A 13,322-nucleotide genomic window follows, 5' to 3' on the forward strand; every position below is an offset into this window, starting at 1 on the left:
TTTAATGGCAACGGACGACGAAGCATGGGTCTAAAATTTATATAGTTAAAATTTATTTCATTTATATATTAGTATAAAGTATAATACTATGTATATATTTATTCCACTTATATATTTAATATTTAATTATACCCTGTATAAATATATTTATTCCACTTATATGTTTAACTATACCCTGTATAAATATATGTATACTAGTTAATTGACCCGCGCTTCGCGCGGTTAGATACGTTATTTTGTAAATTTAATTAATAAAAAAGCAAACTTTAATCTAAGACAAACACAAATAAAATAAAAATCAAATGTTTAAGGGAAAAAATATATATGAAAAAATAAAATATAAAAAAAAAAAAAAAAAAAATTCCTATTGTGAAGGGAACTTATTGCGTAGACGGAAAAATTGTGTAATTGCAGTCTTCTCGCCCTTTATTCCTATTTAAATGCTATTCAGAAATGTTAATAACAATCATATAGTAATTAGATTATGCAAACAAAGCAGTAAAACTCTCTTTACTTAATATCTTTAGGAGATAATGATATTATTAATGCATTGACGAACAATTAGTGAAACTAATACATAATTTCAAATTAAAAGTGTGTATTTAAACACAAGTTTCTATTTTATTTTCACTTCGTAAAGGAATAAAGCAGAAACATAAGAGGTAAAACCCATTTTTTTTCATCTCACCATGAAGTGTTCACCAGAATAATCACATAGTAATTATTAACATACAGAATATCTCAAGAAGGCAACATAGCGCACATTTTCTCAAGTATCTACAAAAATAAAACTGTCCAGGGAAAAGTAACTTTTTTAAAAATCTTACAAAAGATGGCATGGACAATACAAAAAAAAAAAAAAAAAAAAAAAAAAAAAGAGAAGAAGAAGTGCTATTTCCCTATTGAAACTATAATAGTTAATTGCTTTATTAAAAAGAAAAACTACAAAAGGTTCTTAGCTGAAAACATCATGTTACACAAGTTTTAATTGGAAGACAAAAAAGTATCAGAAATAACAACATAGTGATACCAATTTAAGACTTTTACAAACTTAATTTATGAAATGATATTTTTCTAATCTTAAACTAACCATGAAATATATTTTGTAAAAAATAGAATATCTTTTTTTTTTCGATGATGCACCCAAATTCATAGCACAACAGATAAGTACTTTGAGAAACTTAGATTTCTAAATCAAACAATAACTTTAAGCGGATAAAAAGAAGAGGTCACGATGACACGACAACAAAATAAAAGCAAAAATGTCCAATGCAGTTAATGTCTTTTTCACTCAAAATAGTCCAATCACAAACAAAATTAAACAAAAGGTTGTTAAGATATATTTCTAAACACCAAAAGCTAAGAAATCAAGAAAAATAGAGAAATCTTCATACCTAAATCCATGAAGTAGTTTCGAGGAAGTTACTTGGCATTCTCGTAAAAACCAGCAAGGCATAAACTTGAAGATTATCAGTTGAATAATGTATTGGTGAATGTTAAAAAGTTCAATAACAACTGGACAAAAAGTTAGGGACAAACTACAACACCGATGAAATATATATTGGTAAATTTAAATTCAATACTGAGTGGCAACCATCGTGGATAAATTATAACACGGATGAGAACACCTCGCTCCAAAATCAAAACAAATTTCTGAAAAGTTACTAACAAACAATCAAATTCTTATAAAATATTTCTCCATAATAAAGTCGCATTCCTCAAAAATAAGTTCAATTATCATAAATCAAAAATCTGCAAAGAATAAAATTAAAGCAGTCAAATGAAAAAAAATGAATTGTTGATAAAGTTTTTAAACTTTGAATTTCCTAAATGTGTCTTTTTTTTTTTTGTAATCTAAGTAATTATTACATTAATTTGGCATAAGAGACGGGATTGTGGACTGAGATGGGAAACAAAGAGTAATATAGAAACATGAGAGGACAGGGAGAAATAAATATGTGTTGGGCAGTGAATAATTTTGTAACTAATATATATTATGTAAGAACGTTATAGAAAATGAGAAATTAAGTGTGAAATTGTAACTAAAAAGTTTAAATTAAATCAACTGTAACCATACGTTTCATTTGTTCAAGGGATGCACTGTTTAGTTTTCCATTTGTTTAAGGGATGCAATGTTTAGTTTTTGTTGGGAACAATTGCAACGGCTTGTTTGCATTTAATGGAAAAGAATATTTTTTTATATAAAATTTGAAAGAAAAAGGCGAAAAAATGACAAAAAAGATAAATAGCATTTGAGACCAAAGAGGCATGCCACGTGGCCGATCTAGTGCCCTGCTTTATATAAATATATAGATATTATTTGGTGTGATTTTTTATACATGATTTATTGTAATTTATATATGATTTATTCGTTATCTAATATAACTTTTATATTCATTTAATATATATTTGTAGTGTGTGTCTAGTACAAATATTGTACTCACCGTTACCTTTAGAATAAATTTGCAGATTCCCGATATATTTTTAGTTTTAACATATACATATCCACAATATATGTCTGCTATAAAAAATTTATTGCTTAAATAAATTAAATTAATATATGCATAGCATGAGATAAGCATTCCAGATACTTTATAATTAAAATTCCTATAGTAATACTAACATATACTATTATTATTCATCATGAGTTCATATAAAAAAGATAAATTAGAGGGGGAAAATAAATAAAAAATTTAAAAAGACAATAGGATATAAATTGGTAACGGTGGCAGGCGTGAAATCATTCCCCTATAAATTAGCTGATTTAGGTGACTTATCTTTAATTATTTTCCAACATTTTAGGGGTATCCTTAAATATATGCAAAATTTTAGGAAGGATGGGATGTATTTAAGGATTACTACATTAAATAAATATTCCTATTCTAATGGAATTGGAATTCGTCGGTGGATTTTCTCCTCTAAATTGTTATTATAGTAAATAATTTAGATGTCATATTCATAATTAATTAATACTGCTAAGTACTTGTAATAATTTTCTAAAATCTGCCTAGTTATGTTCCCCCCCCCCCCCCCCCCTTACAATTACTAGCACCCTCACTCTTATTTTGTCGGGAGATAACCGCTGGAATTAATCCAAATCCTGGCCCCTTGTGATCCTACATAAGATCACATTCCCTCACTTCAAGAAAATGGGTGTGATAATAACCTTTATTTATTAATCGCAAATTTTTAATCCATGTATAATTTTTCAACGACTCTAAATAAATTTTAATTTATAGTTATCATTATTACTCATAAATTCTTAATACATGTATGATATCGTCTCACATGTATAAAGTATAAAGAATTTTCAATAATTCCAAATAAATAAACCACTTTAGTAATAACTAATTATAAATCATAAATTCTTAATTTTTACAACATTATACCATATGATTAAACTCTTTTTACAATCAAATTGCAGTCATTGCAATAATTTTGGGATCAAATACAAATTTGAAGATTTATTCCAAATTAGGTAATTTCTTGTCCAAATCTGTCAAAGTGGAAGTCAAAGTAAGCTTTGAGGTCACTGTCCAGTGCTATGTGTGGATCAGACGACTTCTCAAGGCAGCGTCTTATATGGAAATACAAGAAACAATTTGTTCCTCCAATAATAGCCTTTGAAATATCATTCTCAAACATTGAACCAGTAGAAATATATATTTTAATTGATTAAACCTCAATTTACATTTGTATTATTTGTTTTTTGTTGGAATTTTCATGGTGGACGAAGACCCTCCTGCATAATTGAAATAGAAACATTTTGGGCCACGGTCCATAATGCAACAATTTGAAAGATATGGAGTTGTCTTTTTCTTTGCTGCAACAAAAACGTGGCAGCTACATTTTCTTTTTAGAAAAAAGAAAGTTAATTCAATCAATAATACGGCATAATTCATAAATTGAATCGAACTCTCCCCCCCCCCCCCTCCCCCAACCCCCACACAAGAAAAACAGTGTATTCATATACATAACCGCACATGTGTATATAATATATGTTATTATTGCCTATTTAGACAAGCAAATTCTGATATCACTTGATGGAATACTAAAAAATCAAAATTACTTGCATGTAATATGGATAGCATTAGCACATGTTTTTCATCAAGTATAATATCTGAAGAATACCTCTTGAATCGTGATAACAATCGTGAAATAAGCTTTAACTTTTCTCAATGGGACCCAAGAATTTTTCAAATTTAATATTTGTGTGCACAAGTATTTCTTTCAAAAACCAATATCATTGAACATTAGGAGTGTATGAACATCTGATAGACTAGAGAATTTGTTTTATATAATCAATTTAAAATATTATTTATCTTTACTTGGTCCGTCTTAAAAATACGAAATGTACTAGCATAAAATGTTGGAACTATACCATTTTCATAATTAAGATAACTTACACTTAATCTCGTGCTACAACTATTTTATTAGCTTGTCAATTTCCATCGTAGAATGTGAACTCAAACCTTATAAAATATAAGAATTAGTGAATTAATTTTTCGTGTATAAGTTAAAACTCTACACACATATATATAGTAAAGAGATGCATAAGCGTTTTCTCATATTTGTAGAAACTTTTTTTTGACGTTTGAGTAAAAGAAATTTTTCAAAACATTAACTTTTGTAATTGTTTTTGAAATAAAGCGCCACCTACCACTCCATGGTACCACCCAACCAAATCAATAATTCAAAATTAAGTGTGAAAGATATTGCAGAAAATCAATGTTATCACAATATATAAGTAAAATAAACGAACATTTTCATTATTATTCCCACTTTCCCTATATAACAAAGGGACAGCCCAAGTGCCAAAAACATCTCCAAAACGTCAATTCTATCCCTTTCAAATTTCTCCGCATTTTATGCGAGGTTCACTAAGTCGGGCGATATCTATTTTTTGTTTTTTTCCCATAGGATTAATTTAGTGGAACAGATATATATTTTTGCTAAGGCTCTGTTTTTTTTTTCCACTTTATTGAAGTTAATATTTGAAGTCTCTTCATATTTATGCTACGTATCTTTTTCTTTTATAATACTTGTTTACTTTGTATAGGTCTAATTCGTTAAAATCTTCTATATAACCTTAAGATCATTAAGATATTACTATTTACTTAAAATTTATATGAATGCAATATGCTATCACCATTCTATCTACTCACCACACAACTATTACCAAACATTCACCGATACCGACAACCTCAATCGATCAACTTTCATCGCAGGATCACCATCAGTAACCACAACCACTAATCATTTTCATCGGTAACCACAATCACCAGTCATCTGTATGTGACTTGGGGTGAAGATAGTAATGTGTAAATTTTCCAGAAAATATCAATTTAATCTATTTAATTGCCATTTTATATCGAGTACTATACCAAGATTATATTCTTGTTTAATTGGTATTTGTCATTTCAATGGGGAAAATGAAAGTAATTAAACATCCAGATGATTTTGTTTTCCTATATTTCTTAGTCATATTGGGATTTCTCCACATTTCGTAGCAAAATGTAGCGTAGCTAAAAGTTAGCCACAAACTTTACATGGTTCGTGGCTAAGGACTTATACCTATTGCTATGAAATTTTTTGTGTCGTAGCTGCAATGGTCAAAAGTTTCTGCCATGAAAAATATACTTATAGCAAGTGATTTATTCTTTTGTCACGACGAACAAAATTTGTAGTTATCTTCATATTGTAGTCACAAGGTGTTGTATTGTAGCAAAAGATTTAATTTGTTTGCCACGCAAACTCAAATTTTGTAGTTGTTTTCATAGTTTAATCTCGTGGCAATAGTGCTCATATTTAGTTACGAATTAAAATGCTCATTTAAAGTATTTGCCACAAATATTTCAATGTTATAGCTAAGAATCCATACTTTTTTAGCAGTGAAATTTATATTATTATAGCTAAAAAATTCTTTATTTGCTAAGGAAAGTAAAATTTTATAGTCATGTTCTTGATACGTGGCAATTATAGGAGTATATGTCTAGCTACGAATTCAAAATTTAGTAGCTAAGATTTCATATTTTTTTTGTCACGGGGGATAAGTTATAGCAAAAGATTTCCTTCATTGCTATGAAAATAGAAATGCGTACTTATGTTCTTATTTGCGTGGAAATTATATGCATGTTTAGCAATGAATTCAAATATCTTCTAATTGAAAATTTTGCCACAAATATTGTTTGCCACGGTAATACATATAATACAGCTGAGAATTCATTTTTGGCATAAACTTTATAGACAATTATAACAAAATATTTTCAATTGTGTACTAAATGCAAAAAAGACTTAGTAAAGGTTAACCGATATCATTCAAAATAGTGAATCATCATTCTATTCAAATATATCAATATAATTTTACAAGAGAAAAATATTGTCTCGTCGATTTTGATGCTTTCATCACTCCTCGACAAGCTGCAATAACAATTAAAAAAAACAAATGAGCAATAATAACAATTAAAAAATACAAATATGGAAATGATACAATAAAGTTTTTTCGTTTAAAATATTACACTTTATTTGTTAATACGAATATCTTTTAAAGATATCCCGTATTTACTGGATTAGTAATTAAAAAATATAAATAAGTTACTTACGGTTAAATTCGCATCATTTGTTGTCGGCCATGAGCTGCAGACATATAATTCGAATTACACATAAGAATTATAAAAAAAACATATGATTCAAGAAAACATTAATACTTTCTGTTTTTATACATAGCATTTTGTTCATTGATTAAAAAAAACACTTTACACAAAATCGTAAATTAGAAGAGAAGTAAAAACAATACAAGGACAAGGCTTGTACGCATCTCAATTCTCACCAGACCAAAAACAAACTTTGTTTAAAATATAAGGAGGTAAAATTGCTGCTCTCCTTCTAATTTTCTGCTTACCACGAAAGATATTCATTACAATAATATCAAGTTAGAGATAAAAAAACAACTTCAACTTTTTGTGCTCTAACCTGCGTAAATCTTCGAAGACTCCAACTTGCCCCACCCCGCCCCGCATAATTTGCTAACACTGAACAAACATCTTGTTATCAAAGTTCACGTGATCTAAGGGGAAACTGCATATAATTAAAGTTATTCCCTTTTTATAGGAGCCCCACTGAAATATTCTTCTTCCTGGATTATCATGCCATTTACAACTTTGACCATTCACCACCCATTTCTTCTTCTTCTTTTTCTTTTCTTTTCTACGGTGGATTATTATGTTTTCATTCATGTCAATTTGAGTCTTGTACTGGTAATTCTCTGGCCAAATTTATGTGGAAGCAAAAAAAAAGAAAAAAGCCAAAGCTCTTAGCATTATTATCTGTTTCCACACCCAAAATTTCACCTCAAATGAAACAAACAATCTGAAATATTCCGATTTAATACTCAGTTATAGCAGCAAAATTGAATAGAGCAAACAGGAACCCCAAAAAGTAGTTAAATTTAAATCACCCCAACTGCAACAAAAAAACTTTTGACAGAGTTGGATTTTCCAATGGTGCAGTAGCCATGAACAAACAGAACAGTAAAAACAGAACATTCAAACAAAACATTAAGTGGGCGTTTGGCCATAAAAATTATTCACTTTTTTCCGGAGTTGTATTCCGGAATATTGAAAATAAGAAAAACTTGTTTTTCAAAAAATTTCATCTTTTTTTTACTTTTTTACACTACATTTCACCAAAAACTACAATTTCAAAAACTATGGCCAAACATAACTCCAACTTCAAAAATTCCAAAAAAAGTGAAAAAGTTTTTGGTATTTATGGCCAAACGGGCCCTATAAGTATTACTTATGAGATTTTGAATATCCACAATTAAAAGAAACTCCTAATTTGTTCTAAATAATGTGTTAAATGTGGGAAGAAAACAAGCCCAAACTAGACAAAATAAATATTGAAGATTCGCATGTTTAGTTCCAATTATTTGTGAGAAATTATACAACTTTTTTCCAATTAATAAGGAACTGTAAAAGAGCAACACTAACCCTCTGTTTGGATGGTTGTTTCCCGTGGTTCATTAATGTAAAGTGTGGCATGATACAATATGGTATTGTATTGTATTTAGGGGTGTACATGGACCGGGTTGGTTCGGACTTTTTAAACACCAAACCAAACCAATTGCGTCGGGTTTTTAAATTTATACACCAAACCAAACCAATAAGATTCGGGTTTTTCAACCTCGGGTTGTCTCGGGTTATTCGGTTTTCTCGGGTTATTCAGTTGTTTTTTTCCGGAATATTCTTGATACAAAACATATAACTTTTACTTCAAATATTTCTTTAGTCCTAGTAAGATACAACTATGTAATTAAGGTGTTTCATAAGAAAATAACACAAAATGTGAGAAGAGTGATGACGTTGTATTAAAATATTCAACAAAAGATAATAAAATCGGTTAAAATAAATATTGCTAATTAATAAACCATAAAGAAAATGACCATAATCTAAAAATACTAAGTCATACTAAAATAAGTACGGCTAATAAGTATTATTTACATGACAAGAAAAAAAAACACTTAAGTTATGTATTTTCACTCTCTAAACCAATTATGCAAAACTAAATAATAGATATCCAACATTATTGTCATTCCTAGTGGTAAATTGAATTTCTTTTGTTAGTATTAGTGTTGACTTGGTTTTGGTTTAGACTTTATATGAGTTACTAACATCCATAGGATATAAAACTTATTCACATTCAAAATTCTAAGTTCAAGCTTTAATAATATGATAATAGATTAAAAACTACGAAAAAATTTAAGAAATATTTATAAATTACATTACAAATAAATATTTTAAAAATTGAATAAATGTAATGTCGGGTTGGTTTGGTTCGGTTTGACTTTTTTTGGCTAAAACCAAACCAAACCAATTATAGTCGGGGGTTTTTTTTTTCAACACCAAACCAAGTCAAACCAAACCACTAGTCGGGTTTTTTTCTCGATTTGACTCGGTTTATTGGTTTGGTGCGATTTGTCGGTTTACTTTGTACACCCCTAATTGTATTGTACTGTATTAATGACCCCAGTGTTTGGATAAACTGTATCGTTTGTTGTGGTTTAATAACATTTATATTGTTTGATTTGACTGTATGATACTATATAATAACTTGTAAGTTTACTAAAATACCCTTAACTCTTAATTAGAATTTAGTTTATATATATATCAATAAAACTCAGGTAAAGGATAAAATAGAAACTTTAAAAAATAAGTAGGTGGGTGGTTGTGGGATGAGGGTAGGGGTAGTGAGTGGTAGGGTGGGGGTAAGTTGTTGTGGCGTGGGGGTGGGTGGTGGTGAGGGGTAGTGGGTGGGGTTGGTGGATGGATGGGTGGTGTGGTGTGAGGTGGGTTGCGGGATGAGGGTGGGGGTAGTGGGTAGTGGGTGGTAGGGTGGGGATGAGTGGTTGTAGGGCGGGGGTAGTGGGTGGCGGTTGGATACAACGGAGAAATGAAATACATAACAACGCAAAAATCATCAAATCTGTGGTTACAAAAATTAAACTTTTTCATGGTTATGTAACCACGGAATTACAAGGGATCTACAACATCATACTACATAATTTTAAGAACAACAGATACAAACATGGTTTCATAGAAAATCATACATTAATGAACCACGGGAAACAACCATCCCAACAGGGGGTAAAAGTGAATCAGAAGTTCAACAACTGGTCGTGAATTAGAAGTGTTGCACCTGCACCCGCATATAATCAGAAAAAGTTATTTAGACCCACCCCTCCCCGCACCCACACATATCTAAACTCGCACCACCCCGTTGCCATCTCTAAATACAACCTGAAATATCAAATAATTTGAGAGGTTAGAGATTTTTACCTCTACTTTGATTTCCGGGTAGATTCGCAAGTAAATTGACTTCAAGGCGGATAGATCCGCAAGCAAATCGACTACAATTGTACACATCTCACCAAAACTAAAAGAAACTATGTTCAAGACATAAGGGGAAAAGCAAGCAATAGAGAAAAGAATATAAAATTTACCTTAGCTATTCTTTGAGAACAAAAGTTGAAAGTAGGGATTGAGATGGGAAAAGATGACGTACATTTTCTAGTTTCTTTTAAGTGCTTAGTTTTTTAGGGTTTTGATTCTCTAATAGAAAAAAAAAGTTCGGCATTAAAATTTTAGGGGAAATAATTTGGAGGAAACTCAACTCTTGTTGTTTTTATTTTTGCGTTGTTAAACATTTGTTCTTTTCAAATTTTGGTACAACTATTATGAATTCACAACATTTCCCTCCTAAATCCTAATAATCAGAACAATAAGAAAAAGTTAGGTAAATATTTTCTTAATAGAAGTATATTGTAATTTGATGTAAAGTAATTGAATTTATCCAATTTGGTTTATAACTTATTAATCACTGAACATTGTGTGGAGTTAGCACTTAATTTGATATAAGTTATGATATAGATTCACTTCTATATTAGCTATATTAAATTTTTAGTCCTTAATACGACTAATTGTAATTAAATTTTCAATAATCATTAAGTAATTGAATTAGTAGCAAATCATAAATTTATTGTCACAATAGATTAGATCCAAGTCAATGGCTAGTTCTCATTATTTAATTAAGAAATTCAATTTTTGGTCCTTAAAGAATATAAAAGAAGGAATTTCAAATTTACAAGATACAATTTATCCGAAACTAAAGTGTCAATTTCAACAAATATTGAACCAATTTTTTTTTTATTTCGAAATGGTTTGTCATATGAGATGAATCTATTGTTTTGATTTGTTATTTGCTATTGAATTGCGCAGGTTTGAGTGAGGCTAGATATCTAGACATTATTACTATCACGACCCAACTCCTGGGTCGAGTGGGCACTGACGAGACCAATGTGCATAGGTATTTTCTGCTCGTACTCTGTCAAATTATAGTAAAGTTTAAGATATCGTCACATAGAGATTGGAACCACCTAGGCTACAGATTTGTATTATTTTTGTTACTATTTGAGAGGATCAAACTGATGAAAAGAGAGTTGTTCAAAAGTATTGAAAATTATAACAATAAAATAAGAAATATTTTTGGATTTTTCTAATAAAAGATAAGAGGTTGGGATATTTTGAATCGGCAAGATAAAATTATTATAATAAAATCAAAAGTTTATTACTTATTTCTCCGTTTAAAGAATGATTGTTTATTTCTAATACAATCACTCCACATAACGACAATATGTTAATAGCACCACTCTCGCTTATACTATTAATTTATTGACAATTAATTGGTGACATTAAACAATAATTAATTAATAACACCTCTTTCGATTAGTGTAGTTAACCAATTAAAGTAATGACTTCAAACAAGAATTATCTTAGTTGAGGGCACCAAGTGAACAAAAGCCTCTTTCGATTAGCTTTTGCTAAATCGATAAACTTATTTGAGTCAATCCCTCCGTGAGAATTAGGACTGAAAGAAATAAGACAAAGATCCCTTAAATCAATAAACTTATTTGAGTCAATTCCTCCGTGAGAATTAAGACTGAAAGAAATAAGATAAAGGTCATTTAAATCAATAACTTATTCGAGTTAATCCCTCCGCGAGAATTAGGACTAAAAGAAATAAGATAAAGATCATTTAAATCAATAAACTTGTTTAAGTCGTTCTCTTCTCCCGAATAAGAAATAAAATAACAAGATAAAGATTTTTGTAAAGAGATATAATTATATCCAATAATAGATATAATTAATATCAAATACCTTGGTGTATAAAGATGATAAAGAGAAAATCTCAACATAAGAAGATAATAAAATAAAGATATTTATTATAATAGCTTCATCTAGTATCCCAACCAAGGAAACTTACTCCATTATGGAGTAGAAAACTAAATACACATAAAGACTAAGAGAATATTTTTTTTTTCTACAAGAAAGAGCCAAGAGAGACACCAAGACTAATTCTTGTGTCCTCTTCACTCTTGGATGCAAATAAGATGAAAGATGGGTTCTTTTTTCTTCTACAAAACATATGCCTATTTATAGAAAAATTCCTAGAAGTCTTGGAGAGACATTGCAAGAGAAATTCAATATAATAATATTTCCTTGATGAGAAATTGGCATGGCAAATTATCATGCAATCTTGAGAAATTGGCATGGCAATTTATCATGAAATTTTGGTGAGAATTTGTCATAACTTTGTTTCTCTTGACTTTGTGTAGTCTTTGGTGAAGTTGTCACGGATGCATCCTCCTTTCTTGGCTTTTAGTTCTTGTTTCTTCTCTTTTTCCATGTATTCTTTTCCTGCAAGATTTGTTAGAAAAGTGCGAGAATATGATATAAATTATTCATGTTTTATTTTTAAAATATTATATTTTTATATTGAAATTACATGAATAATTTATACCCATCAAATACCCCCACACTTGAATTTTTGCTCGTCCTCGAGGAAAGAATTTTGAAGGAAAACTTTTTTTTTTTTTTGAAATTATGGCTACTCTCGTAAAATGGAAATTTAATCAAATAAAATCTATCATGCTTCCAAACTTTATAATTTCCATATTTATCAAACCTTCACTTTGTTTCTACTTTTATTTTTGTTCGACAAAAGCTTCATCTTCTTTCTTTTCGGGACTTCTCTGAAATTGATAATTTTACGATCATCTGCATTTAGTATTCTTCATATTTTTGTCCATAGGCTTGCCCTTTATGTCCATCTCCACTAATGTAGACCAAACACTGACTTCTAAAATTATTTTGGACTTTCTGGGCTTGTAATGTTGGCTTCAGGCTGGTAGGGTAAAGGTTATATTTATTGTGACTTGTCTTTTTCTAGCTTTGGAGCAGTTTTTTTTTTCTTTTTCAGAACTAACTTTTCACATATTTGCTAGTTGATACTTTTTTTTTTCTTGATGTACTTAGAGTTTTGTACATCATCACCACCATTTTTTTCGTTTTTTTTTTTAAATTTTGGTTCTTTTTCAAAACGAGCTCCAAACTTATTTTCTGAAAAAGGACTTTCAAATCATAAGCATGGAATTGCATATTTAAATTTGAGCTGGTTTAGGTGTAAAAAAAAAAAAGAATATATTTAGGCTTCAAACAGGTGCTAGGGATATTTTGTTTTTTAATTGGTACGATATTTAGAAAAGACTGAGGTAAAGAAAGAAAGCCTAATTCATTTTCTAAAAATCAGTGTTGTCTAAAATTTTGCCTCAAAAGACATTCAGGGTAAGTTCTAGAATAAATATTGTAAATTCTACTTGCTTTTGATCATAATGCTTCTCAATCTCAGAAAGTCCTGTCAAGTATTGAAGATATTAGTTCTTGCCTTCACAAAAATAAACTCACAAACAAGGAAGTTATGAGTTA

This window comes from Lycium barbarum, chromosome 4 (genome assembly GCF_019175385.1).
Source record: "Lycium barbarum isolate Lr01 chromosome 4, ASM1917538v2, whole genome shotgun sequence".
In the NCBI taxonomy this organism is placed as follows: domain Eukaryota; kingdom Viridiplantae; phylum Streptophyta; class Magnoliopsida; order Solanales; family Solanaceae; genus Lycium; species Lycium barbarum.